A 27,801-nucleotide genomic window follows, 5' to 3' on the forward strand; every position below is an offset into this window, starting at 1 on the left:
TCTCAGCATCGTGCTCACTGAATATTTATCCGCCACATATCTTTTTCACTTTGTTTTTGAATTGTTCGCATTGGAAGAAGACTATGAACATATCTTTACTGATGAAATCATCCTGCAGATAAAAAACAAGGAAACATACCAACTATTAAGCTGAATACATCGGGATTATTATTATAACCCCACGTGTTATGTGAGAAACGAAGAGAATCGAGTCGAACACAGATTTTATCCACTACCTAATATAGACAGCTTAAATTGCTGAAGAAACCAGTGAAGGGCAAAATCATGCTGGAATCATGTCATTCCTTATTGGAGAATTTGTTTAGTTTAGTTTAGAGATACAGCGCGGAAACAGGCCCTTCAGCCCAACGAGTCCACACTGACCAGTGATCCCCATACACTAGCACACTATCCTAAACACGTTAGGGACAATTTACAATTTACCAAGCCAATTAACCTACAAACCTGTGCGTCTTTGGAGTGTGGGAGGAAACCGGAGATCCCGGGGAAAACCCTCCAGGTCACGGGAGAACGTACAAACTCTGTACAGACAGCACCCACAGTCAGGATTGAACCTGGGTCTCTGGTGCTGTAAGGCAGTAACTCTACCGCTGCGCCACCATGCTGCCCAGATGCTTAAAGCTATCCTCACAGCTTATTAGTATTTCATTCTACATAGGTACATAATAAATTCAAAAGAGCACTTACAAAGACTATTTCATTTCCTGCACAGAATAATCAGTAAAGCATGCAAAACGCCTAAGGGCTATTGCTGAAGGATATCTAATTATTTTAGAGTCCAGCATTAACATTCAACCATCTTTCAAAAACAGCTCTGCCAATATTGTTTTGAAATGTCTATGTCTTAGGTCATGCACCAACAATAGTGTTTTGCTCAAGTTCATTGATGAACTTGACAGATTCATTTATCACCCACTTCATGAGTATGACAATCTATGACACCGCCTAAAGATCACAAAAATCACTTGCTTAATGTGGACTCCATGCTCAGAGAATATATGTTGAGTTGCATTGTGGATACAAGACTCTTTTCCCTTTTATCACTAGAAGTGGTCACTAAATTCACATTACAGACTGAGATCCTTGTTTCTGTGCCAATGCTAATTGAATTTGCTTTTCTAATTTCAATTCTCAGGATCTTTTCGGTATCATATTGTTTATCATAATCTTCATCATCATAATCATACTTTATTAGCCAAGTATGTTATGCAACATATGAGGAATTTCATTTGCCATACAGTCATACCAATAAAAAGCACCAGAACACACAAAATACATTTTAACATAAACATCCACCACAGTGACTCCTCCACATTCCTCACTGTGATTGAAGGCGAAAAAAAGTTCAATCTTTTCCTTCTTTATCCTCCAGCGGTCGGGGGCCTCTAACTTTCTGTTGACAGGACGATCTTGACTCCCATAGCCTGCAGTGGGCCTTCCTCATTGGGGCGATCAAGCTCATGCATCGGGGGGGGGGGGAAATCTCAGCTCCCCCGTGCCGGGCGATCTACCCCGGGTTGGGGCTAGTCAAACATCGTGCGGCATTTGGAGCTTCCCGACGTCGGTCTCAACCCGAGACTGTGAGCTCCTTGATGTTAAAGTCCGCAGGCCACGGTTGGAGCGTCAATCCCAGGCAAGGAATTGGCTCCGATGGTAAGTCCACGCCCCGTGGTGGGGCTCAAAGTCACCTATTATGTAGCTATTCAATTCTGCTTTTAATGATATAAGAGCAGAGATGTCATGATTTAACTTTATATAACATTGGTTACACCTGGAGAACCCGTGTGCAGTGCAGGTGACCTGCCCGCTCTATAGGAAGCTTGTAGAAGCAAGGAACTGCAGATGCTGGTTTATAAAAAAAGATACAAGGTACTGTAGTAACTCAGTGGGTCAAGGAGCATCTCTGGAGAACATGGATACGTGACATTTTAGGTTATGACCCTTCTTCAGACTGATTGTAGCTCAATTGTAGGGGAGGGGGCAAGAAAGAAGGGAGAAGGGGCAGGACAAAGCCTAGCAGGTGATAGGTGGATACAGGTGAGGGGGGGCTTTTGATAACCAGATAGTTGGATAAAGGCTAGAGAAAAAAGACAGAAGGTGTGAGTCGAAAGGGTTGAAGAGTTGCGAATTGTGAAGCTAGAGGAAGGAATGTAGGTGGAAGGGGAGGGGGACTGGAGAAATAGATGTGTGTCCAGGTGGGTCACGGGGGAAGTTAGATGGTGGTGTTTGTATAGTTACTTAAAATTGGAGAATCCCATGTTTATACCATTGGGTTGGAAGCTGTCCAAGTGGAATATGAGGTGTTGTTCTTCCAGTTTGCATGTGGCTTCACTCTGGCAATGGAGGAGAAGTAGTTGAGGTTAAATTGAAAGTTATGGATAGTTGAAGGGCGTGTGAGGTGTCTCGTATGTAGGTCAGAAGAAACTGAACAATCAATGAAAATTATTAAAAATACATTTTTAAACAGGTGCAAGGGCATAAACACCCCTACCTTCAGCAGAGTTGGTTACTTACTCATCCTCAAAGCATCTTAATCATTTTGACTGAGGCCAAACATGTTACAGTAATTCTCTTCACTAATTTTAATAACAAGCTTTACATATGAGGGGATTAGCATGAACAGCCCTATCAGTTCCTGCTTTATTTAACAGCAAGAAATGAAAATACTGAAGATTGTAAATCTTCAATTTACAAATCAATTGTAGCTATTTTGTTTTGTTTTCTTAAAGGCACAAAGACAAGTAAGAAAAATGACAAATGAAAAACAGAACTGCACATTTAATCTAAACTGTTCGTCAGAATAGTTCTCAAAGTCATGCAGGGTAGGAAATAGATCAGACACAACCTGGGAATTAAACTCTGAAATGTCCTGGAGAGAGGCAGTATGTACTGATGTTTGTTTATTCAGCTAAGGCAAACTGACTTGGTTGACAAACTAGACGTGCTAATATCCTTCCAGCCACATCAAAGGTGAGAGGACATGACCAATGCAGGCAGGGCACGGGGCATAAATATAACATTTTTGTAATTAAAGACTTCAGAAATGAAAAGAAACACAAACCCAATGACTACTGGCCATTTATTGTAGACATCCCCCCCATACACTTTCAACACACTAAATGAAACTACACTGCATAATTTAACTTGTAACAACCACGGAAAGCTACGAAGAATGGTGCGAAGAAGGGACTCAACCCGAAACGTCACAAGTTCCTTCCCTTCAGAGATGTTGCATGTCCCGCCGAGTTACTTCAGCATTTTGTGCCTCTCTGCAGAAAGCTATGCATTCTTAATCAAGATAAAACTGAAATATAACATTTCAAATGATCTGAAATTGAATGAAAGAGTCTGTCTGAGCAAAAACCTGCAGGAGAGGAAAGAACTGTTTCATGTGCGTGTCCCTTTATTGTTTTGAGCTGTTTGTGCCGATTGGATGTTTGATTGTGCGGATAAAGCCCATTGTGCACTGGCATTTTAAGGAGCATATTTACCCCAGTTTCAGACGACCTCCTCCACTAGTACTGTGGTGCCTCCTTGAAATTCCTGCAACGTAGACGGACTCTTCAGAGGGCAGCTCAGAACCTGACAGCTGGGATTCTGCCTGGGGAAGACAAAGCCCAATGCTACTGGCTGTAAAGTGCTTTTATTCTTCGATCAGTGCAGACTAAAAGCTTGTTCTCCATGAAGTGAAAATTGTTTATCAATTATGTAAATACAGGGCAGCCCATGCAGAAGATCCATTTGCAGAACCATTGTGAGAGAATCTAATTCGAAATGAGAAAAGAACAAATTGGTAAAAACAATCCTGCTTACAGTAAAAGGGACCAAAAACTCACAGATGTCCATCCTGTCAGCAGTGTTGGATGAACTCAGTGATGACCTCCAGTAGTGACCCTGTCAGAATGTATGAAGTCAGCTGGAAATCATGTGGATTAAGTATCGCTAGTGGATTGTCAGAGCATTTAGGGATATATTATATGCCTCCCCCACCCCCCCCCCCCCATCTGTCGCTCTTCTTTCCCAACCCCTCAGCCTCCTCCCTCTCATCTCCATGGTTTTGAGCCCAACAATTGTGGCTTAGTGCTTTGGTTTCGGAGAAGAATATACTGCACCTCCTTGGTAGAAGACCATAGAACAGTATAGCAAGGAACAGGCCCTTCAGCCCACGATGTCAGTGCTGTATATGATGCCAAATCTCTCTGCACATGATCCATATACCCTCTATTTTCTGCATATTTAGTCAGTGTGGTGAATCTGTGGAATTCTTTGCCGCAGAAGGCTGCGGAGGCAAAGTCAGTGCATAGATTTAAGGCGGAGATAGATAGATACTTGATTAGTACGGGTGTCAGAGGTTCTGGGGAGAACGCAGGAGAATGGGGTTAGGAGGGAGCGATAGATCAGCCATGATTGAATGGCTGAGTAGACTTGATGGGCTGAATGGCCTAATTCTGCTCCTATCACTTATGATCTTATGATCTTACGATATTCCCTTGCCTATCCAAAAGCCTCTTAAATGCCACTATCGTATCTGCCACACAACTAATTTCAATTTATTATTCATTATTGATGAGGATAAGATACGAGTAACACTAATAAAACTTTTGGGAGATTCGATGTGGGGATGAGATAAATTTTGAAGCAGAATTCCAGATCAAATGAGATTTAAACAACCTCATTAAAAAAAAATCTAAAAATACCAGAGGTTAAGTCTATCCTTTGCAACTCCTTTCCTTAAATTGAAATCAATGTGGGAGAGCTCCCTATCAGGCAGGAACGTGAGGATCTCAGCAGCAGATCAGTCAGGAAATCTCTGCCAAGCTGCCACTACCAAGCGTTGGACTTCCATGTTCATGTTTGGTTGCTCGGAAATCCAGTCCTTGCTGACACCTAGAGAGGGAAATGTTGGCAGTGGAGCTGCCAGTCTTTAGCCATTGGAAGTGGAGTGTTAGTGTTCTTCCCGGATACAGCAAAGACTAAACTACCTGGATGCTAGAAGTCGGAAATAAATAAAAGCAGAAATGCTGGAAAGACCTAGCAGTCTGCTGAGTAGTTGCGACGTATTATTTTTGTTGTCTGTTTATTAGTTACTTCAGTGACCCACTGACAAACTATATTTGTGATATTACAAAGGATATTGTACCCTCCCAATAAAGTGAGACTTTTCCCAAGTAGTCATCCCTCATGACTTCCTTGCACTCTGATAGAATGCATTCTGTCTTTCCAAAAATGGAGTAATTACCATGTTTGTGAGCAGACTAAAACTGAACATTTATTCAAAAACGAAGCAATACGTGGAGGTGAAAATATAAAGACAACAAATAGAAATTATAATATCCCACCCCCGACATCAGTCTGAAGAAGGGTCTCGACCCGAAACGTCACCCATTCCTTCTCTCCCGAGATGCTGCCTGACCTGCTGAGTTTCTCCAGCATTTTGTGAATAAATCGATTTGTACCAGCATCTGCAGTTATTTTCTTATAATTATAATATCCTGATCAGGACCCATTTGTTTTACATAATTCTATTTAATCTTTAATATATTTGGGCAGAAATTCTGTTGTACACCTTTGATAAAATCATACATTGGTAATGTGGTAATGTGGTTCTTATGCTGAATGAGTATAATTTCATATGCAAACTAAACTTGAAGGTATTGGGTCAGATGTTGGAATTTTGCACTTTGTAATGAATATATAGCTGTTAATTAACCAAGTTTGGTATACCTTAAAATGGGCCAATGGTCAGGCATTTGACCTTTGGCAGATTAATATTTAATCATGTATTATTTGATTAGCACAGAGAAATTTGCCTCTTGCCTCCAGTTTATATGTCTACTAAACCTACACACAGCTTGTGCCGTGGAAATGTTTGATTTTTTTTGTCAGCTTCTACTTTAACTCTACTTGCTTCATAACCATTCAGTGCAGCACAAAGTTTTTCCTATGTCATGTCAGATGGAAATGGAAGAGGAAAGAATGTTTCCAGCAACTGTTTTTAAAAATTAATTCAGGGAATGTGTGCTTTGCAGACTAAGCCAGCATCTAATTTCCCATGTGCAGGAAGGAACTGCAGATGCTGGTTTAAACTGAAGGTAGACACAAAAAGTTGGAGAAACTCAGCAGGTCAGACGGCATCTCTGGAGAAAGGGAATAGGTGACGTTTCAGGTCGAGACCCTTCTTCAGACTCACGTTTCGGGTCAAGACCCTTCTTCAGACCCATCCCTAATTGCCCTTGAGAAGATGGCGATGAGCTGTCTTTGAGATGTGGGTATACCCACATGATATTAAGGAGGACTAGACCAAGTGGACCCGTTGGGCCCAAACATCTCCTGCATTGGTGCAGCACCCTCTCCTCCCCCCCTCCCCTCTCTCCCCACCCTTCCCCCTTTCCCTCCCCTCCCTCCCGCCACCCTCCCCTCCCCCCACCCTCCCCTCCCCCCACTCACTCCCCCTCCCCCTCCTCTCCTCCTCCCCCCTTCCTCTCCCCCCCACTCCATCCCCTCAACCCCCCTTATCCTCCCTCCTCCCTCCCTGCGAATAACTTAAAAAATATAACACCGATTTCAATGAAACCTCTTCCATTAGCACCAAAGGGATGATGGTGAGTAAGGTGGAACTAAAATTGTCGCGCTATCGTGTACCGTTTTGGCTGTAGTTCAGGAACAAACAAACAAACAAACAAGAGTTTTAGTATATAGATGTTCCAGGACTTTGACACAGTGATGGTGAAGGAACAGTGATAACCTTCCAAGCAGGATGGAGTGAGGCATGGAAGGCTATTTCCAGGTGGCGGTGTTTCCATGATTTTACTGCCCTTGTCCTTGTAGCAGGTTGACATTGTGGGTTTGGAAAATATTGTCTAAGGAATCTTGGACAGTTTAGTTTAGTTCAGAGATACAGCGCAAAAACAGGTCTTTTGGACCACCAAGTCTGTGCCGACCAGTGATCCCCATACACTAACTTATCCTACACAAGGGCCAATTTTGGGGCGTGGCTACGTTCTGCAGCTGCGGCTCACCGGCAGTCTCTCTGTCTTTTTTTTGTTTTTGTCTATTGTTATTGTTTAAATGTATGTTTTGATCTATTTTTAACTCTGTTTATGTGGGGGGTGGTGGGGTGGGGGGTGGTGGGGGGGGGGTGGGGGAAACCTTTTTTTCCAATCTCCTCCTCAACGGAGATGCGACCTTTACCGTGTCGTATCTCCGTTCGCGCTACGGCCTAACACCGTGGAGTCGGCGGCCTCTAGATGGAATCGACCTTGAAGACTCCAGTCGCAGGGCCTGGACTTACCATCTCGGAAGCTTCGGCCGTGGGCCCTGCAGACCGCAACATCGGGAGCTCGCAGGTCCCTGGCTGGCGACCGGCTTTCGGGAGCTCCAGCCGTAGCAGCTTCCACCGCCCCGGAGCGCGAGGTTTGATCGACCTGCTCGCAGGCCCTTCATCGCCCTGCGTGGCCTGGCCGCGGCACTTTCCATCGCCCGGTGGGGGCTCAAGACCTTCATCGGCCTGCTCGGCTCGGCCTGGGACTTTCCATCGCCCGGTGGGGGCTTCAAAAGTCGGGAGCCTCGATCGCCTCGTGGCTCCACGGGAGAAGATTGAGGAGGAGATAAGACTTTTCTTTGCCTTCCATCACAGTGAGGGTGTGCCTGGAGCAATCACTGTGATGGCTGTTTGTGTTAAAATTGTAATTGTGTGTCTTGTGTTCTTTATTGTCTACTGCCGGACCCTGACGTGAGAGGACGCCGACGCTATTTGTTCGCCGCTTCTCCGTCAGGATAGTTCGTCTGTTTGTTTTTATGTCATGACTGTTTTTGTAAAGCGTCTTTGAGCACTTGGAAAAGCACTATATAAAATAAATGTTTATTATTATTATTATTATTATAATTTACAATTTTTACCGAAGCCAATTAACCTACAGACCTGTGCATCTTTGGAGTGTCGGAGGAAACTGGAGCACCCGGAGAAAACCTGCAGTCACAGGGAGAACATATAAACTCCATACAGACAGCACCCTTAGTCAGGATCGAATCTGGGTCTCTGGTGCTGTAAGGCAGAAGCTGTACCGCTGCACCACTGTGCCACCCACTGTGCTACAGTGCATCCTGTAAATGGTACATACTGCTGCTACTGTGCATCAAATGTGGAGAGTATGAATAGTTTTATTCACAAAATGCTGGAGTAACTCAGCAGGTCAGGCAGCATCTCGGGAGAGAAGGAATGGGTAAAGTTTCGGGTCGAGACCCTTCTTCAGACTGATGTCGGGGGTGGGATAGTTATGGATGGGGTCCTTATCTAGAACATATTTATGAAGATGTAGGAAGATGAGGAAAAATGTTTTCACCCAGAGAGTTGTGAATCTGTGGAATTCTCTGCCTCAGAAGGCAGTGGAGGCCAATTCACTGGATGTTTTCAAGAGAGAGTTAAACTCTTAGGGCTAACGGAATCAAGGGATACGGGGAAAAAGCAGGAACAGGGTAATGATTTTGGATTATCAGTCATGATCATATTGAATGGGGGTGCCGGCTCGAAGGGCCGAATGGCCTACTCCTGTTGCAATGCTGTATGACTCTATCACTTTATGACTCTGTCAATCAGGCTGCTCTGTCCTAGCTGATATTGAGCTACTTGAGTGTTGTTGAAGCTGCATTCATCCAGGCAAGTGCAGAGTATTGTATCACGCTCCTGACTTGAGTCTTGGAGATGGTGAACAGAAAGTTAGGAGGTAAGTTACTTGCACAGGAATCCTTGCCACCAACCAGTTGTTGAAGCCACATTGTTTATATGGCTGCTCTAGTTAGTTTCTTGTCAATGATATTGATAGTGAGCAATTCATGCCATTGCATGTCTGGGTGATAGCTGGATTTTCTCTTGTTAGATATCATCATTGTCTGACACAGCGTCTTCGCCCGCCCCGAATCGCGGAGCTTGGGTCGGCCCGCTGCGGACCTTTCACCGTCCGGCGTGGCCTGAAATAGGCCGCGGGATTTTTCTCTGCCCGGCGGAGGCTTCAATGTCGGGAGCCCCGACCGCCCCGACGTGCAGCGGCAGCGTCTTCGCCCGTCCCGAATCGCAGGGCTTGGGTCGGCCCGCTGCGGACCTTTCACCGTCCGGCGTGTCCTGGGATGTGGCAACTTCAACAGCCTGACCGCGGGAGAAGATGGCAGGGGAAGAGAAAAGACATTGTGGCCTTCCATCACAGTGAGGAGGTGACTGGAGGAGACTCACTGTGATGGATGCTTCTTTTTTTTTGTTTTGTGTTGGTTGTGATTGTGTGTGAAATTGTTTATTTTTATTGCTCTTATTGTTGGACTGTGGGTGACCTTTCATTTCACTGCACATCTTGTATGTGTATGTGACAAATAAACTTGACTTGACTTGACCATTTTCAGTACTTTCTATTTTTATTCTCGAAGTATTACTGTAATGCCCACAATAACTAACTAATCTGCTGATATGATATAAATTGGCTGAAGGTAGAAGAAATAGGTGAGTTATTTTTGAGGAATTTCAAATACTGTCAAAACCCTGCTGTGACTCCTCTATTAATTATGTAGAACTTAGGGCAGCACAGCACAGGAACAGGCCCCTCAGCCAATCATGTCTGTGGCGGTCACAATACAGTCTATCTAATCTCATCTGCCTGCACATGTTCTGTATTTCGTTATTCTCTGTAATCACAAGAGACGGTTGATGCTGAAAACATGATCAAAATCACACTGCTGGAGGAACTCAGAGGACCAAGCAGCATCTGTGGGGTGCATTGTCCCTCTATATGTGGCACTCATGCAGAGTCATTGACAAATCTTTTCCCCTTACAAATGCTGCTCATCTACTGAGTTCCTCCAGCTGTCCGTTTTCTGTTCCCTTTATTCCCTGTCTGGTCATGTGTCTGTCCAAATACTTCTCAAATGTTGCTATTATATCTGCTCCCACCACCTTTCCTGGCAGTGCCTTCCAGGGGACCTATCACTCTCCGTATAAAAAAATCATGCCTCCTGTATCTCCCTTCAGTTTATCCCCTCTCACCTTAAATCTATGCCTTTAGTTTTTGAAAGTTCCACCCATGACCGCATGGATTTCCTTTGGGTGCTCCGGTTTCCTCCCACACTCCAAAGAAGTACAGATTTGTAGGTTAATTGGCTTTGGTAAATTATAAAATTGTCTCTAGTATGTAGGATAGTGTATGGGATGACCACTGGTTGGCGTGGACTCTGTGGGCCGAAGAGCCTGTTTCCACACTGTAATCTCTAAAGTCTAATTTCCTAAGATGCTCCAATGAAAACAAGTTAAGTATGTCCAATCTCTCTTTATAGCCACTACTCACTAATCCAGCCAACATCCTGGTAGACCTCCTGTGCACCCTTACCAAAGCTTCACATCCTTCCTGTAATGTGTTCCGAACAACGCACAGATCCAAATGTGATCTAATTATAATTTTAAACAACTGCAGCGTGACTTCCCAGGATTTGTACTCAATGTCCTGACCAATGTAGGCGAATATGGGGAACGGTTTCTTTGCTACTCGATCCAGTTGTGTTGGCAGTTTCAGGGAACTGTAGAATTGTACCCCAAAATCTCTCTGTAAACCAACGCCTCTCGGGGTCCTGCCATTTACTGCACATTTTCCTCTTGCATTTGATCTCCCAAAATGAAATACCTCACCCTTGTCTGGATCACACTCCATCCGCTATCTCCCCAACCAAATATCCAGCTATTCTCATTGCTTTAAATTTTGCTTAGAATTTCATTTCTGCAACATCACTAATGTATTCCCGTCACTAGTAATTGAAAGTAATTACCAGAGACATGTGTTCGAAATTCCACCTAGTATTGGGCAGCTTAATTTAAAATGTTATTAATAGTGAACATGAAACAGCCTTAAAATCGACCAGATTTACTCAGGTTCTCAGGTGAGGAAAAGAACCACTCGAGCGTAGGCTGTGGGGTGACCTTAATGAGGCCTACAAGATCATGAAGGGAATGGATGAGGTGAATACCCAGCGTAATGATTAAAAAATAGAAGGCCTATGCTTAAGGTGAAAGGGGAGCGATTTAAGAGGGACATCCGTCTCCGGAGGCTCCGGCGCGGGCCGCGTGGACATCGGAAGCTCGCAGGCCCCTGGTTGGGGGCCGACATCGGGAGCTCCAGCAGCGGCAGCGGCAGCGTCTTCACCCGCCCCGAATCGTGGGGCTTGGGTCGGCCTGCCGCGGACCTTTCACCGTCCAGCGTGGCCTGGAATAGGCCGCGGGATTTTTTTCTCCGCCCGGTGGGGGCTTCAATGTCGGGAGCCCCGACCGCCCCGACATGGCAACTTCAACATCCTGACCGCGGGGGAAGACGGCAGGGGAAGAGAAAAAGACATTCTGGCCTTCCATCACAGTGAGGAGGGACTGGAGGAGACTCACTGTGATGGATGTTTCTTTTTGTTTGGTGTTAGTTTGTGATTGTATGTGTTATTGCATTTTTATTGATTAATCTTATTGGTCTTATTGTTGAACTGCGGGTAATGTTTCATTTCACTACACATTTATGTGTATGTGACAAATAAACGACTATTGACTATTGACCGTTTTCTCTCCGAGGATAGTCAGTATTTGGAATAGGCTGCCAGAGGAAGCCTGTAGAAGCAGATACAATTATGACTTGTAAATGATATTTGGATAGATATATAGATAGGGTTTAGAGGAATGAGGGTCAAATGCAGGCAAATGGGACTAGCCCAACATGGACAGGATGAGCCAAAGTGCCTGTTTCTGTGCTCCACCGAAGCTAATGAAGTGGAATCTTTAGGGTAACTAGACCAAGTGGACCGATTGGGCCCATTCCTCGTAGGGTTTCCATTGTGATTTGGAAAAATCTCGTTTTGTATTTAAAATAAATTGCTTAAAAAAAAATTCTCAATGAAAATCGTAATCTTTAAAATGTCGTTTACTTTTCTGCATTGGTCTAGCACCCTCCCGCATTCCATCCCCCCTCCTCCCCCACCCACTCCCCCTTTCCCCTCCTCCCCCACCCCCACTCGCCCCCTCCCCCACCCACCCCACTGCACTCCCGGGGCCATAGGCGGGCGAGGGGGGGCAGAGAAGGGGAGAGGGTGCCACTCACCTCGGCCACCTGCCGCCAGCACTGCGGCCAGAGCGAGCTGTGGACCCAAAGCCTCTCCTGCATTGGTGTAGCACCCTCCCCCCCCACTTCCCTCCCCCCAGCCCTGCCTCTACCCCCATTCCCCCCTCCCTTACCCCTACTCCCCCCTCCCCGCACTCCCCTCCCACCTCTCCTCACCCCCACTCCCCCCACCCCCACTCTCCCCCACCCCCTTCCTCCCCCAGCCTCACTCTCCCTGTCCCCCACATCCACTCTCCCCCACCCCCCTTCCCCCTTCCCCCACTCTCCCCCTCACCCCAAATCTTCCCTCCCCAACCAACTCTCCCCTGCCCCCCACCCTCCCTTTCCCCCCCATTCTCTCCCCTCCCCACCACCACTCTATGCTCCTCCCACCCGCTTTCCCCCCCACTCTCACCCCCACCCCCGTCCCCCCACCTTCATTCTCCCTGCGCCCCACTCACCCCCCACCCCCTCTTTTCCCTCACCCCCACTCTTTCCTCCCCCCAACCCCAGTCGCCCCCTCACCCCCACTCTCTCCTCCCCCCATTCCCACTCTCCCCCCACCCCCATCCCCCACCCCCATTCTCCCCCTCACCCCCCCACCCCCACTCACCCCCCCACCCCCACTCACCCCCCCACCCCCACTCCACCCCCACCCCCACTCCCCCCACCGTCGGTTGCAGCTGACTCTAGAGGAGACGTGGGAAGAGGAGGAGAAGAAGCTGCCTGATTAGGGTTCTATTCCGGTGATGGTGCGGGGCGCTGGGCCCGGACGGGAGCGGAGACTCAACGACGCCATTGGTTTAAGCGGGCGCTAGAGAAGACGTAGGCGATCAATGAGTCGACAGAGTGGACGACCATCTCCCTCCTGCTCGGAGTCTCCCCTGGGGCCAAGTGCGGGCGAGGATGGGAGAGGAAAGGGGAGAGGGAGCCACTGACCCCGGGCAGCCTGCCAATGGCCTTCTTGTTTGGGGGAGCGGGGAGGGAAGCGCAATTAAAGTCGTACGTGACCCATTGTGACATCACACGCTGAGTACCTTTAGGAAGTCGGTTAGAAAGGTAATTTTTAAACTTTAAAATCTCTCTAACTTTAAAAATATAAGACCAATTTAAATAAAACTTGTTATAAACAGTCACCAGGACAATGATGATTAAGGTGGTGCTAACATTGTGACAATATCATTTACCGTTTTGACGTACCTACGACAAATCTCAGAAATATATATATATATATATTATATATATATTAGGGTCTCGACCCGAAACATCACCCATTCCTTCTCTCCAGAGATGCTGCCTGACCCGCTGAGTTACTCCAGCATTTTGTGATACCTTCGATTTGTACCAGCATCTGCAGTTATTTTCCTACATATATATACACGCACACAAGATACATATACATATAAGATCATTAAGGGATTGGACACGATAGAGGCAGGAAACATGTTCCCGATGTTGGGGGAGTCCCGAACCAGGGGTCACAGTTTAAGAATAAGGGGTAGGCCATTTAGAACGGAGATGAGGAAGAACTTTTTCACTCAGAGAGTTGTGAAACTATGGAATTTTAAGCCTCAGAAGGCAGTGGAGGCCAATTCTCTGGATGTTTTCAAGTGAGAGTTAGATAGAGCTCTTAATAATAGCAGAGTCAGGGGATATGGGGAGAAGGCAGGAACGGGGTACTGATTGTGCATGATCAGCCATGATCACGGTGAATGGCGGTGCTGGCTCGAAGGGCCGAATGGCCTTCTCCTGCACCTATTGTCCATTGTCTATTGTCTAACACCACCCATCTGATACCGTACCTTTCCAATTTATCAAGTAATATATTGTGATCAATGGTATCAAAAGCTTTTTTTAGATCTATAAATACTTCCACTGCATACGTTTTTTTTCTCGGCACAATTAGTAATTTCTTCTTTTAATCGCAGCGGGTCAGGCAGCATTCCTGGAGAAAATGGATAGGTAAAGTTTTTGGTTGCCTTGGGAGTCTGAAGAAGGGTCCCAATCTAAAAGATCACCGATTCATGTTCTCCATGGATACAGCCTGGCCTGTTGAGTTCTCCAGAACTTTGTCTTTTTTTCTTGGTGAATAAATGTCTGTCAAACAAGAAATTAGTCATTTGGTAATGTAACAGTAAGCAGACTGACTCCACTGCTATCCTTGCTGTAGATTGAAAAGTGCCTTTGGCAAAGTAAAAGATTGTAATCTCCTTGATTGCCCTAAACAATACTTTGCCATCTGTTAGTTATATTTCTTGCTGCAGGAGTAACATAATCAGTCCAGTGAAGCTAGCTCTCCTAAAACAACTCTCTGCTGAAACTGAAGCTAGATTGCTCTGAGTCTATAATCTCCCTCTTTGGTACATTCCCCTTCAGTGCTCCTGAATTTGTTCCTACACATGCCAGGACTTCTGAACTTATTTATAAAGGAATAATTGAAGATCACTTTAAATATTGCTTAGAAAAAAACAGACACTATTTGATCATAGGTTTGCACAATGATTTCATCTTATTGAGCATCTGAATTGCTTCTGGTGGGATTAAAGACCAGTAAAAAAATGAAATAGATGGAAGCATGACAGTGTGTTAACAGAGTTATGTTATTTTATTCCCACTATGTCCTGGTAAATAAAGCTCCAATGGATAGGTAGGATGCAAAGGTAACTGTAATAAAATTGATGGTTCCATCAAAAGATCATCAACCTGAAATATTTGCTCTATTTTACTTCCCAGAGCTGCTGCCTGAACTGCCTGCCTGAGTTGTTTTAGCATTCTCTGTCTTTGTTTGCAGTTCAGTCATTGTTTCTTCTTCTCAGTTTCCGTCTTAATCACAAACATATTTGCAGATAATATCCCACAGTCTATGCATCATAGCCGGAGACATAAAAGATCTCCCGGTGGCCCAGCACTTCAACTCCCCCTCCCATTCCCAGTCTGACCTCTCTGTCATGGGCCTCCTCCAGTGCCATAGTGAGGCCCGCCGGAAATTGGAGGAGCAGCACCTCATATTTCGCCTGGGCAGTTTGCGGCCCGGTGGTATGAACGTTGACTTCTCCAACTTCAGATAGCTCCTCTGTCCCTCCCTTCCCCTCCTCCTTCCCAGATCTCCCTCTATCTTCCTGTCTCCACCTATATCCTTCCTTTGTCCCACCCCCGACATCAGTCTGAAGAAGGGTCTCGACCCGAAACGTCACCCATTCCTTCTCTCCCGAGATGCTGCCTGACCTGCTGAGTTACTCCAGCATTTTGTGAATAAATCGATTTGTACCAGCATCTGCAGTTATTTTCTTATACATAAAAGAAATAACATCACTTTCATGCTTTAAGGATACAATCATAGAAATCTTCATTTGAAAAAGCTGTTAAAGAGTAATGAGATGCAAACAATATTTGCTCTGACTAGAATTCGCACTATCATCAAAGAGTGTTTGTGTGCAATTGTGAAATGTACTCTGTTCTCTCACATGGACTTGAAAATTCCCATCTGCTCATCCTCCATTGGGCCAGAGTTGGAAGCTGCTACTGCACTCAGCACTTTCTTGTCATTCATATCACTTCAAGCTGATATAACCTAGACAAACAAGGCCTGAAATCCCAGAGACAGAAGGGACTACAGACGCTGGAATCTTGAGCAAAAGACAAACTGCTGGGGGAACTCGAGCAAAAGACAAAGATGGAGGAGCTCAGCAGATCAGGCAGCATTTATTAATGGAATGGACAGATGACTCAATGCCATCTGACCATTCCCTCCACAGATGCTGCCTGATCTGCAGAGATCCTCCGGCACTTTGCGTTTTGGTCAAGATTCCAACATCTTCAAGGTCGGCAGAGCAGCGGCAGTTGAAAGAGCGCATGCGGAGATTGGCTGCAAAATCTAAATGAGTAAATTGCTAAGTTAGTTAATTAGTAGATAAGTTAATTGATCAACTAATAAAAGTAGGGCTCGGTCATGAGGCAAGGAGGCTACACTTGAATCGGTCTGTGTGTCCCCGATATTTTAAACTTGTGACTTATTGCACCACAGAAGGAGGTTATCGGTCGCAGAGAAGGGAATAGGTTTCACTCAACTCTGAGTGCGTCTCATTCATAATTCGTGATTTTGTCCACTGAAATAATGGCAGGCAAGTTGTTATAGTGTCTCTCCTGCAGGATGTGGGAAGTCAGGGACACTGCTGGTTCTGATAACTACACCTGCAGAAATTGTGTCCAGGTGCAGCTCCTGAATGAACGTGTTGGGGAACTGGAGCAGCAGCTGGATGACCTCAAGACCATCCGGGAAAACGAGACTTCCCTGGACAAGACCTACAGCGAGGTTGTCACAACAAGGATACAGGAAGAGCGAAGGTGGGTGATAACGAGGAAGAGAAGTAAACATGGAGTGCAGGAGCCGCTGGTGGCTGTACCTATTGAAAACAGGTAAACCCTCTTGGGAGCTGTCGGGGCGGATGACATGTCAAGTTTGATGGCACCCAGGGCTGTGACTCCAACCCTGGCGCTGAGGCTCAACAGGGAAGAGTGACGTTATTCCTACTCTTTGTTTACTGTCTGCCAACCAATTCTCTATCCATGTCAATACCCTACCCCTAATACCATGTGTGCTAATTTTGCCCACTAATCTCCTGTGTAGGACTTTATCAAAGGCTGGATGGTGGAACGTTGCTTCTCGGACTGGAGGCCTATGACTAGTGGTGTGCCTCAGGGTTCGGTGCTGGGCCTGTTACTGTTTGTAGTTGTATAAGACGTTGGTGAGACCGCATTTAGAATATTGCATTCAGTTCTGGGCACCATGTGAAACGAAAGATATTGTCAAGCTTGAAAGGGTTCAGAAAAGATATACGAGGATGTTGCCAGGACTAGAGGGTGTGAGCTATAGGGAGAGGTTGAGTTGGCTGGGTCTCTATTCCATGAGGATGAGGGGAGATCTTATAGAGGTGTACAAAATCATGAGAGGAATAGATCGTGTAGATGCACAGAGTCTCTTGCCCAGAGTAGGGGAATCGAGGACCAGAGGACATGGGTTCAAGGTGAAGGCGAAAAGATTTAATAGGATTCTGAGGGGTAACTTTTTCACGCAAAGGGTGGTGGGTGTATGGAACAAACTGCCAAAGGAGGTGGTTGAGGCTGGGACGATCCCATTGTTTAAGAAACAGTTAGACAGGTACATGGATAGGACAGGTTTGGAGGGATATGGACCAATCACAGGCTAGTGGGACTAGTGTAGCTGGGACATTGAATCTGGGTTCCTCAGGACTATATCTAACCCAAGTGCAAGCCTGGTCCTGCTTTGCCCTGAACCTCTGGTAAGTAAGAGTCTCCACCAAACATATACTAACCAAGAGACTGCTGTCCATCCAGGAATGTCTTGGAGTCTTCTTGAGTCAATCTCTGAGCAGCCCAGGAGAAACTTCATAGATTTGATTAGTATGGGTGTCAGAGATTAAGGGGAGATGGCGGGAGAATGGGGTTGAGAGGGAAAGATAGATCAGCCTTGAATGAGTGGTGGAGCAGATCAGATGGGCCGAATGGCCTAATTCTGCTCCTATAACTTATGAACTTATAGCAGCCTTAATTATTTTGTTTGAGTATTTCTGTTCATCAGTATGTAATGACATGGGGGAAGGTAAAATGACAATTTGATTAAAAATGAAAAATCACCTAATCCAAGTTGATAGGAAAGGGGATATGAGGGATATGGGGCATATTGGTTGGCACGGTAGAATTGGGCCGAAGGGTCTATTTCTGTGCTGTATGGCTAAATAGCAAGGGGGAGTGGTGTACTGCTGAACAATAACAATGGAATAAAAGTTTGTTAACTGAAATATTAACACTTTCTCGCTCCACAGATGCTGCCTGAGTACTGAGTGTTTCCAGCTTTTTCCGTTTTTAATTCAGATTTGCAGCATCTGCATTGTTTTGCTTTTCCATTACTGTATCGGTGTGACTTTGTGTTTGTTTGCATATGTGTGTTGGTGCTGGAGTGGAAGATAATGGTATTATCCTGGTTGGGGAAAATTATTTTCTGACCACGATAATCTTTAAATCCCAGTGCAGCCTATTAAGCAGATATAACAATGAAATACAAAATAAATGCTAAATTAGACATAATAATATATCTTTCCCAAGTAGAAGACACTTTAATATTTCTCTTGATGGCACTTGTTACTTGATGATGCTGCAATAACATAAATGTGTTCCCTCTCTCTATGGCAATAACTGACGTACCTCTTCAAAGAAATCTTCCGTTATCTGAAGAAGAAATTTTAGCTCTGTCAGCTCTAGGCAATTATTTTTCAAAGCTTCTTGGTTCGTGTTGATCTCTTTCAACTCCTTTTCTAGCTTTTCAAAAGCAGTCTCAATGAGAAAACATGAAGACGTTACTCCTTCAATTCCCTGGAGCTCTGCAATGAACCCTTACGGAGAGCAGGTAAACCTAATTAAAATTGATTTGTTGAGAAGACAATTGATTGAAATATTAATAGGTATCATTTTGTGGAAGGCATTAAAATATCAATTTTGGATTGAAATTATATATAAAATATAAAACTTCTTGCTCTTTGCCGTTTTGCTGCTTTAGTTAGATGACAAAAATATTGTGAAAATGTCATCAGAAATCTTCTAAAGACTGATATTATAGAGATAAGATTCAGATAGGTTTCCCATTTTAATACTTGGTAAGTAAGACATACAATTATGTTCCATCCAACAGAAATAATTTTAAGGATGAAACTTTATTGTGAAGTGTCATGACAAATGAAATGCTTATGGAAACATTATGCTTCATTAAGGTCTGTAGCACTCATTGCTTAGATCGTGGCTTAACCACTTGGGGAAGAAAATAATAGCAAAAACATTTTCTAGAAAACTAGAAGAGAAGTAGAATAGTCCTTTAAGAATAACGCCTTAAAGTCCAATACAAATAAAATGTACTGACAAATTAGGAGCACAAATAGGCCATCCGGTCATAGAAACTTAGAAACATAGAAAATAGGTGCAGGAGGAGGCCATTCGGCCCTTCGAACCAGCACCGCCATTCATTGTGATCATGGCTGATCGTCCTCAATCAATAACCCGTGCCTGCCTTCTCCCCATATCCCTCGATTCCACTAGCCCCTAGAGCTCTATCTAACTCTCTCTTAAATCCATCCAGTGATTTGGCTTCCGCTGCCCTCTGTGGCAGAGAATTCCACAAATTCACAACTCTCTGGGTGAAAACGTTTTTTCTCACCTTAGTCTTAAATGGCCTCCCCTTTATTCTAAGACTGTGTCCCCTGGTTCTGTACTCGCTCAACATTGGGAACATTTTTCCTGAATCTAGCTTGTCCAGTCCTTTTATAATTTTATATGTTTCTATAAGATCCCCTCTCATCCTTCTAAACTCCAGTGAATACAAGGCTAGTCTTTTCAATCTTTCCTCATATGACAGTCCCGCCATCCCAGGGATTAATCTCGTGAACCTATGCTGCACTGCCTCAATTACAAGGATGTCCTTCCTCAAATTAGGAGACCAAAACTGTACACATTACTCCCGATGTGGTCTTACCAGGTCCCTATACAACTGCAGAAGAACCTCTTTACTCCTATACTGAAATCCTCTTGTTATGAAGGTCAACATTCCATTAGCTTTCTTCACTGCCTGCTGTACCTGCACGCCAACTTTCAGTGACTGGTGTACAAGGACACCCAGGTCTCCCCCTTACCTAACCTAATTCCATTGAGAAAATAATCTGCCTCCTTGTTTTTGCCGCAAAAGTGGATAACCTCACATTTATCTATATTATACTGCATCTGCCACGCATCTGCCCACTCACTCAACCTGTCCAGGTCACCCTGCAACCTCCTAACATCCTCTTCACAGTTTACACTGCCACCCAGCTTTGTGTCATCCGCAACCTTGCTAGTGTTGTTTCTAATTCCCTCTTCCAAATCATTAATATATATGGTAAACAGTTGTGGCCCCAACACCGAGCCTTGCGGCACTCCACTCGCCACTGCCTGCCATTCTGAAAAGGACCCGTTTACTCCTACTCTTTGCTTCCTGTCAGCCAGCCAATTTTCTATCCATGTCAACATCCTAACCCCAATACCATGTGCTCTCATTTTAGTCACCAATCTCCCGTGCGGGACCTTATCAAAGGCTTTCTGAAAGTCTAGATACACTACGTCCACTGGCTCCCCTTCATCCATTTTACTTGTCACATCCTCAAAAAATTCCAGAAGATTAGTCAAGCATGATTTTCCTTTCATAAATCCATGCTGACTTGGATTTATCCTTTTACTGCTATCCAAATGCACCGTTATTACCTCTTTAATAATTGACTCCAGCATCTTTCCCACTGCCGAAGTCAGGCTAACTGGTCTGTAATTCCCCGTTTTCTCTCTTGCTCCTTTCTTGAAAAGTGGGATAACATTAGCTATCCTCCAATCCACAGGAACTGATCCTGAATCTATTGAACATTGGAAAATGATCACCAATGCGTCCACTATTTCTAGAGTCACCTCCTTGAGGACCCTGGGATGCAAACCATCAGGCCCAGGGGATTTATCATCCTTCAGTCCCATTAGCCTACCCAATACTATGTCTCGCCTAATGAAAATTTCTTTCAGTTCCTCTACCCCCCTAGATCCTCTGTTCTCCAATACATCTGGGAGATTGTTTGTGTCTTCCTTAGTGAAGACAGATCCAAAGTACCTTTTCAACTCTTCTGCCATTTCCTTGTTACCCATAATAATTTCACCCGTGTTTGCCTTCAAGGGACCCACATTTGATTTTGCTACTCTTTTTCTCTTAACATATCTAAAGAAGCTTTTACTGTCCTTTATATTCTTGGCCAGCTTCCCCTCGTACCTCATCTTTTCAGCTCGTATTGCCCGTTTTGTTACCTTCTGTTGTCCTATGAAAGTTTCCCAATCCTCTGGCTTCCGGCTACTCTTTGCTGTGTTATACATCTTTTCTTTTAGTTTTATTCCATCCCTAACTTCCCTTGTCAGCCACGGTTGCCTCCTACTCCCCTTAATCTTTCTTCCTTTTTGGAATGAAATGATGCTGCGTCTTACGGATTATGCCCAGAAATTCCTGCCATTGCTGTTCCACCGTCATTCCTGCTAGGATCCCTTTCCAATCTACCTTGGCCAGCTCCTCTCTCATGCCTTCACAGTCCCTTTTGTTCAACTGCAACACTAATACTTCCGATTTAACCTTCTCCTTCTCAAATTGCAGTTTAAAACTGATCATATTATGGTCACTACCTCCAAGCGGTTCCTTTACATTGAGTTCTCTTATGAAATCTGGTTCATTGGATAACACTAAATCCAGAATTGCCTTTTCTCTGGTAGGCTCTATTACAAGCTGCTCTAAGAATCCATCTCGGAGGCACTCTACAAACTCTCTTTCTTGGGGTCCAGAACCAACCTGATTTTCCCAGTCTACCTGCATATTGAAATCCCCCATCACCACAGTGGCGTTACCTTTCTTACATGCCAGTTTTAACTCCTGCTGCAACTTACACCCTACATCCGGGCTACTATTTGGGGGTCTGTAGATAACACCAATTAGTGTCTTCTTGCCTTTACAATTCCTCAATTCAATCCACAGTGACTCTACCTCGTCAGTCCCTATGTCTTAGACAATTGACAATAGACAATAGGTGCAGGAGTAGGCCATTCGGCCCTTCGAGCCAGCACCACCATTCAATGTGATCATGGCTAATCATTCTCAATCAGTACCCCGTTCCTGCCTTCTCCCCACAGTCCCTTGCAAGGGACTGAATTTTATCCCTCACCAGCAGAGCTACCCCACCTCCTCTGCCCACCTGCCTGTCCTTTCTATAGGATGTATAACCCTGACTATTGAGTTCCCAGGCCCGATCCTCCTGCAGCCACGTCTCTGTAATTCCCACAATGTTGTATCTACCAACCTCTAACTGAGCCTCAAGCTCATCTACTTTACTTCTTATACTTCGCGCATTCATATACAGTACTTTTAATTCCTTACTCATCTCACCCTTCACATCGATCCCTATTACACTTGGCCATACTCTCCTATCCCTTTGTGAGCTTTCTTTCCCATTAATTTTGGGGTCATTAACTATCCCTTTACTCTCTTTCCCTTTAACTCCATCCTTGTCTATCACATTTGACACACCCCCACCCCCCTTATTTAGTTTAAAACCACCCGTGTAGCAGTGGCAAACCTGGCTGCCAGAATACTGGTCCCCCACCTGTTTAGGTGCAATCTGTCCCTTTTGTACAATTCCCCCTTGTCCCAAACAGATCCCAGTGATCTAAGAATCTATATCCCTGCCCCCTGCACCAGTTTCTCAGCCATGCATTCAGGTCCTGTATCTCCCTGTTCCTGCTCTCGCCAGCACGAGGAACTGGAAGCAAACCGGAGATAACCACCCTGGAGGTCCTGCTTTTCAGCATTACTCCGAGCTCTCTAAAGTCACGCTGCAGAATATTCATCCCCTTTTTTCCGACATCGTTTGTGCCAACATGCAATACTTCCGGCTGTTCACCTTCGCCCTTGAGGATTTTCTGCACTCCGTCCGTGATATCCTGGATCCTGGCACCAGGGAGGCAGCACACCATCCTCAAATCCCGCCTGTTGCCGCAGAAACCCCTGTCCGTACCTCTCACAATGGAGTCTCCTACTACCACAGTGTTGCCTGACATCGACCTTATAGTTGATTTCACCCCTCAGCAAAATTATGGTTGATCTGATTATAGTTCACCACCACATGATGAAAAAGCCCAGGCCCATCTGATTCATATTCTGCCATCCTGATTATGTTTATGATGAAATTAGCAGTCATTTACTCCAGTATTTATTCAAACATCGTGGATATTATTTTAATATGTTTATTTTGTGTTCCTCCTAGAAGGCCAAATTATTTCCAGTGTACTGCATGACTGTTGTTCTCGTCCAGAATGATTATTGTCACATGTGTTGGAATGGAAAGCCCTGAATAATTATAACAGGAGAGATACTGGGAAGGAAAAGCAATGTAAATAAAGCGCGATGATAAGTTATAATGAAAATTATAACAAAAATGCAGATATTATAATGAGAATAGATATTGGCCATTAGATAGGTTACTGTCAGATTCACCTCTATCCCATTGTGGGAATTGGACTTTGTCTCTGAAACTGATGCGCTACAATGCAGAGAACTGTTCTGCACTCTGCATTTTCCCCTTTGCTCTACCTATTGTACTTGATTTGGCTTGATTATATTTAGGTGTGGTCTTATCTGATTTGATTGGATAGCATGTAAAACCATGCTTTTCAATGTAACTCGGTACATATGACTATAATAAACCTAAGCCTAAACCTAACACCTAAAATGTTTAACTCGTAATCAGGGGGCATGGATTTTAAGTTTCATGGCTTTTAATTGACTTTCCCTGGTTGAACATGGTTTGCCAATTTATGACAATAAAGTTTATACTTTCAGTCACTCAGCCAAGAAACTTATAAATTAATGAACAGCACAGAAAAATGAAAAATAAATTGTTGGGAAATGAAATCTGTGTTTGGAAATGAAACACGGAAAAATATAATCAGCAATGGATGTGATCCTTCCAACACAGCAGTGCATTTACATAATCTCATAAATATTCCAGAAGAAAGTGATAAATATTAAAACAAATCTAAATTCAATTTTGAATCTTAATTACTTTTTTACCAAAAACAATTATATTTACATCACAGGAATTCTCCTTAGTGAAAACAAATCAGATTATGTTTGATATCATAATGCAATATTTTAACAGCAAACTTACGTGAGTTTGTCATAAATGTGACTGCAACATATTTTACAGTTAATGTTATGCCTGTTAAAAAGAATCTATGTCGAACCACGGAGGAAAAGACAACAATATCTTGCACAATCAGTAAAACACAGTAATTGCAGAAATCAATACCTACCTCCAATTCAATTACCTCCCTAGGACAAGGGGCTTTATCACTTACAGCACTTTCAATGATTGGGATATTAGCTTTTGTAATTTCTTTTGTCCAAAAAGCCAGAAAAAAAGAAAGAGAAACAGCACTCAACTTCAAAAACATTTATTTTTAACAATGATTATTTTTTTGTCAAAATAAATTATATAAATACAATTTTAATTATGCAACTGGGATATAATCTCTCTTTGAAAACCTACGTAGAATACTTTCCATTTCTTCACATCGCCTGACTTAATTAACAAATTTCCTTTGGAAAGCTACGACCCCTGGATTAGGCTCCAAACGCATGACAAGAATTAGAGGTTTTATGAACATAAGAAAGGTTTATTGATAGACAGTAGATTCTCTTGTATGCAAATAATTCATTTTCAATTGAAACTGTTAATCATTTACTGAAAATTCACTAAATAATTGCAGTAAACATGTCACAAATTGTATGAGTTCTGTAGAGAAGTATCTCAGAGATACTTGTCGTTCAGAGATGTAAAGATGTACTTGAATACATTTTGTTACACTGCCGAATCATTGCAATCAGAAAGAAAATAGCTTTGTCAACAGCTTTTTTTTGTATGTGAAAGGTACTTGCATCTCTGAATTGTACAAGTCCCAGCTCGCCCAGTTCATTAACAGAGTAGTATGCTGTTTCAGTTTGGAAGAAGAGTTGAACCAAGCAAATCTCTTCACTCCTGAACATTGAGCCCATTTCACTTGCGATTAATCTCTTAGAAGTTGAAGTCAGAAGATTTACATAGTTCTATTTGATCTCAGAATTCTTTCCTGGAAAAAATAACCACACATATCACTTCAGGTATTAATCCTGAGACATTTTCTTTTTCCATTGATTTAAGATAAAAGGCATTTAAAGCTAATCAGCATAGATTCTTAAGGGTCTTCTATAGAAATCCAACTGGAATGTGAGGAACACCCAATTTCTCCATTAACCAAATAAAACAATATATTTGTCAAACGACGTATTATATGTCCTATCATATAACTATACATACTTATATTTTGTAAGAAAATTAAGCGTTCTTTGCAAAAAAATCCAATCGTGGAGATAAACACAAACAAATGTGACTTGGTGATGTACAAACATGTGACCATGTACTCCTGATAATGGTACAAAAAGTCAATTAGTTGCTGCATCCAGATGCTGTATTAATAAAACTCGGCGCTCTTCAGCCATAAATCAATATATTTAATGTGACAGAATCATTAGTGTGATCTCTCAACCCAGTTCATACTCATTTTGTTCATCTGTTAACAGATAGTAGAAGGCACAGATCAGCCAGGTCAAAAATATGGATTTGTTCAACAATGCCACCAGAAAAAAACTGAAGATTTGTTACATTTTGTGGAATAAAGAAAGAGGCTATCCACAGAAGGACTGGAAGAACAAATGGCGCAAGTTGGGATCGGGCTGAAGGAAGTGGCAGTATTAGATCATAAAAGACATTTTCATGATGTGAATGAAGAGCATGAAAAAATAGGACAAAAGTAAATGAAAATCTAGAATAATCGCAGATGCCGGACATCTGACATAAAAATGGAAATTGCTGATTAGCCTCAGCCGGTCTGTGAAAAGAGAAACAGAGTTAATGTTTCAGATCCAAGACCCTTCATCAGAATTGGAGAGAAGAGATAAAAAGGGCAATTTTACATTGCAGACAAGGTGGTAGCAGGGATAGAAAGTACAAAGTGACAGAGTGAGACTAGATCAAATGGATTAAAAGGATGACTGTAATTTTTTAATCTGTTTTCTTCTTATCTGTGTAGGAAGGAACTGCAGATGCTGGTTTAAACTGAAGATAGGCAGTAAAAGTTGGAGTAACTCAGCGGGTCAGACAGCATCTCTGGGGAAAAGGAATAGGTGATGTTTCAGGTCGAAACCCTTCAGACTGAGTCTGAAGGAATTACTCCTGAGTTACTCCAGCTTTTTGTGTCTATTTTCGGATTCTTTCATAACTGATGTTTAGAAAGGTTTACTCTAATTTGAATAAGTGTGAACAATCTGCATGATCCACCCAAGTTACTACTTTTTCAACCCAATTCACATGCACAGTGCTTCACACTTCTTGCTTGCTTGAGTTGCCATTGTTTTGTTTTGCTTTCAAGAAAATTATTGACAGAAGTCCCTTAATACCACAGTTATGGCAAATAGAATCTTTGTGATGTTGCATGATACCACAACACTAACATGTCCCCAATAGAAGTTCTTCCTTTTTTCTGGGATGTTTCTGATGAGGAACACTTTATCAGATGTGAGACATAGGTTAGTCTTGGGAGCAACAAAATGACGATGAAAAAACAGGAATTTCTAAAAAAATAATGAAGACATGTGGGGGTACATTAAGCTGCAAAGGCTGTGTAATTTGTTGCAGATGTGGGTCTGGCACACGAGACCAGTGCTTCTTAAACTATTTCAGTGTCATTCACCCTTGAGTCTTTATCACAAAATTTCATTCACCCTCGACTAAATTTTCTTATGTTATTTTCATAATTTTCACCTTATTCTCCTTTGTGTATAATGTTTTATATATTAATTCATTCACCCCTCATTCACCCCTCTAGTTTCATTCACCTCAAAATAATTTCATTCATCCGTGGGTGAACCATTCACCAGTTTAAGAAGCACTGCACTAGACTCTACAAAGAAAAAAAATAGGATGGCAGGCAGAAATGGTTCTAGATAGGAAGTTAGATCATGTTATCTAAAGTTACAATATTCAATACTGAGTCCAGAAGGCTACAATGTAAACCGACAGAAGATGAGGTATTGTTCCTTATGCTTGCATAGAGTTTCATTGCATTAGTGTAGGAAGCCACAGGCAGAGATATCAAGAGTGGGTGTGGGGATGGTGAATTAAAGTTGCAGGCTATTGGAAGTGAGGGACAGGTGGGGTCAGAAGAGCAGCCTAGGGAGTTGTGAAGGGAAAGTGATCACCACAATATGCTGAAAGGGTGGGGAGCAGGATATGTATCCAGTAGTGGAATCTTGTAGTTGTTGTAATTTAGATTTCCAGTATGTGCAGTTTTTGTTTGATTATCCCTCATGCTGTTTAACTGTTTTAACCGATTCTTTGAAAGCTTTGTCTCCTAGGTTTCTATCCACATGTGCATCTTACCACCTACAGATGCCAAAAAAAGTGACTCCTTCACTTTGCAACGTTCATTTATGGGGAGAATATATTTAATTAGTTCTGCATAATTCAAGTCATGACTCTTGAAAGCATCACGGTTACACCATTCAATCTCATTGCTGATTTTCATAAAAAAGTGCTGTTGAATAACAGTATAACAGTATAACAGAGCTTTATTTGTCATTCGGTACCGAGGTACCGAACGAAACTACATAGCAGTCATACAAAAAAAGAACACAAGACACATGACCCCAACACAAACGTCCATCACAGTGACTCCAAACACCCCCTCACTGTGATGGAGGCAACAAAACTTCCACTCTCTTCCTCACGCCCACGGACAGACAGCTCATCCCCGACCGACCCGCACAGTCCCCGCAAGGGGATGGAAGTCCCCGCGGCCGAATCGCACCGGGTGCTGAAACGTCTCGCGGCCGAGCCGGGCGATGAAAGGTCCCGCGACCAAGCCTTGCGCAGCTAAGTCCCGTGGCCGAGCCGCACCGGGCGATGTTAAGTCCCGCGGCCGAGCCGCACCAGCGATGAAAAGTCCCGCGGCCGAGCTGCACCGG

At 43.6% G+C, this 27,801-nt stretch overlaps 1 pseudogene; it reads right to left on the reverse strand.

Annotated features, from left to right (window-relative positions):
* Nucleotides 1-24,795, reverse strand: LOC144603912 (V-type proton ATPase 116 kDa subunit a 1-like; annotated as a pseudogene).
* Between the last annotated feature and the right edge of the window lie 3,006 nt (nucleotides 24,796-27,801).

The sequence above is a fragment of the Rhinoraja longicauda genome, chromosome 2 (genome assembly GCF_053455715.1).
Source record: "Rhinoraja longicauda isolate Sanriku21f chromosome 2, sRhiLon1.1, whole genome shotgun sequence".
Classification (NCBI taxonomy): Eukaryota; Metazoa; Chordata; class Chondrichthyes; order Rajiformes; family Arhynchobatidae; genus Rhinoraja; species Rhinoraja longicauda.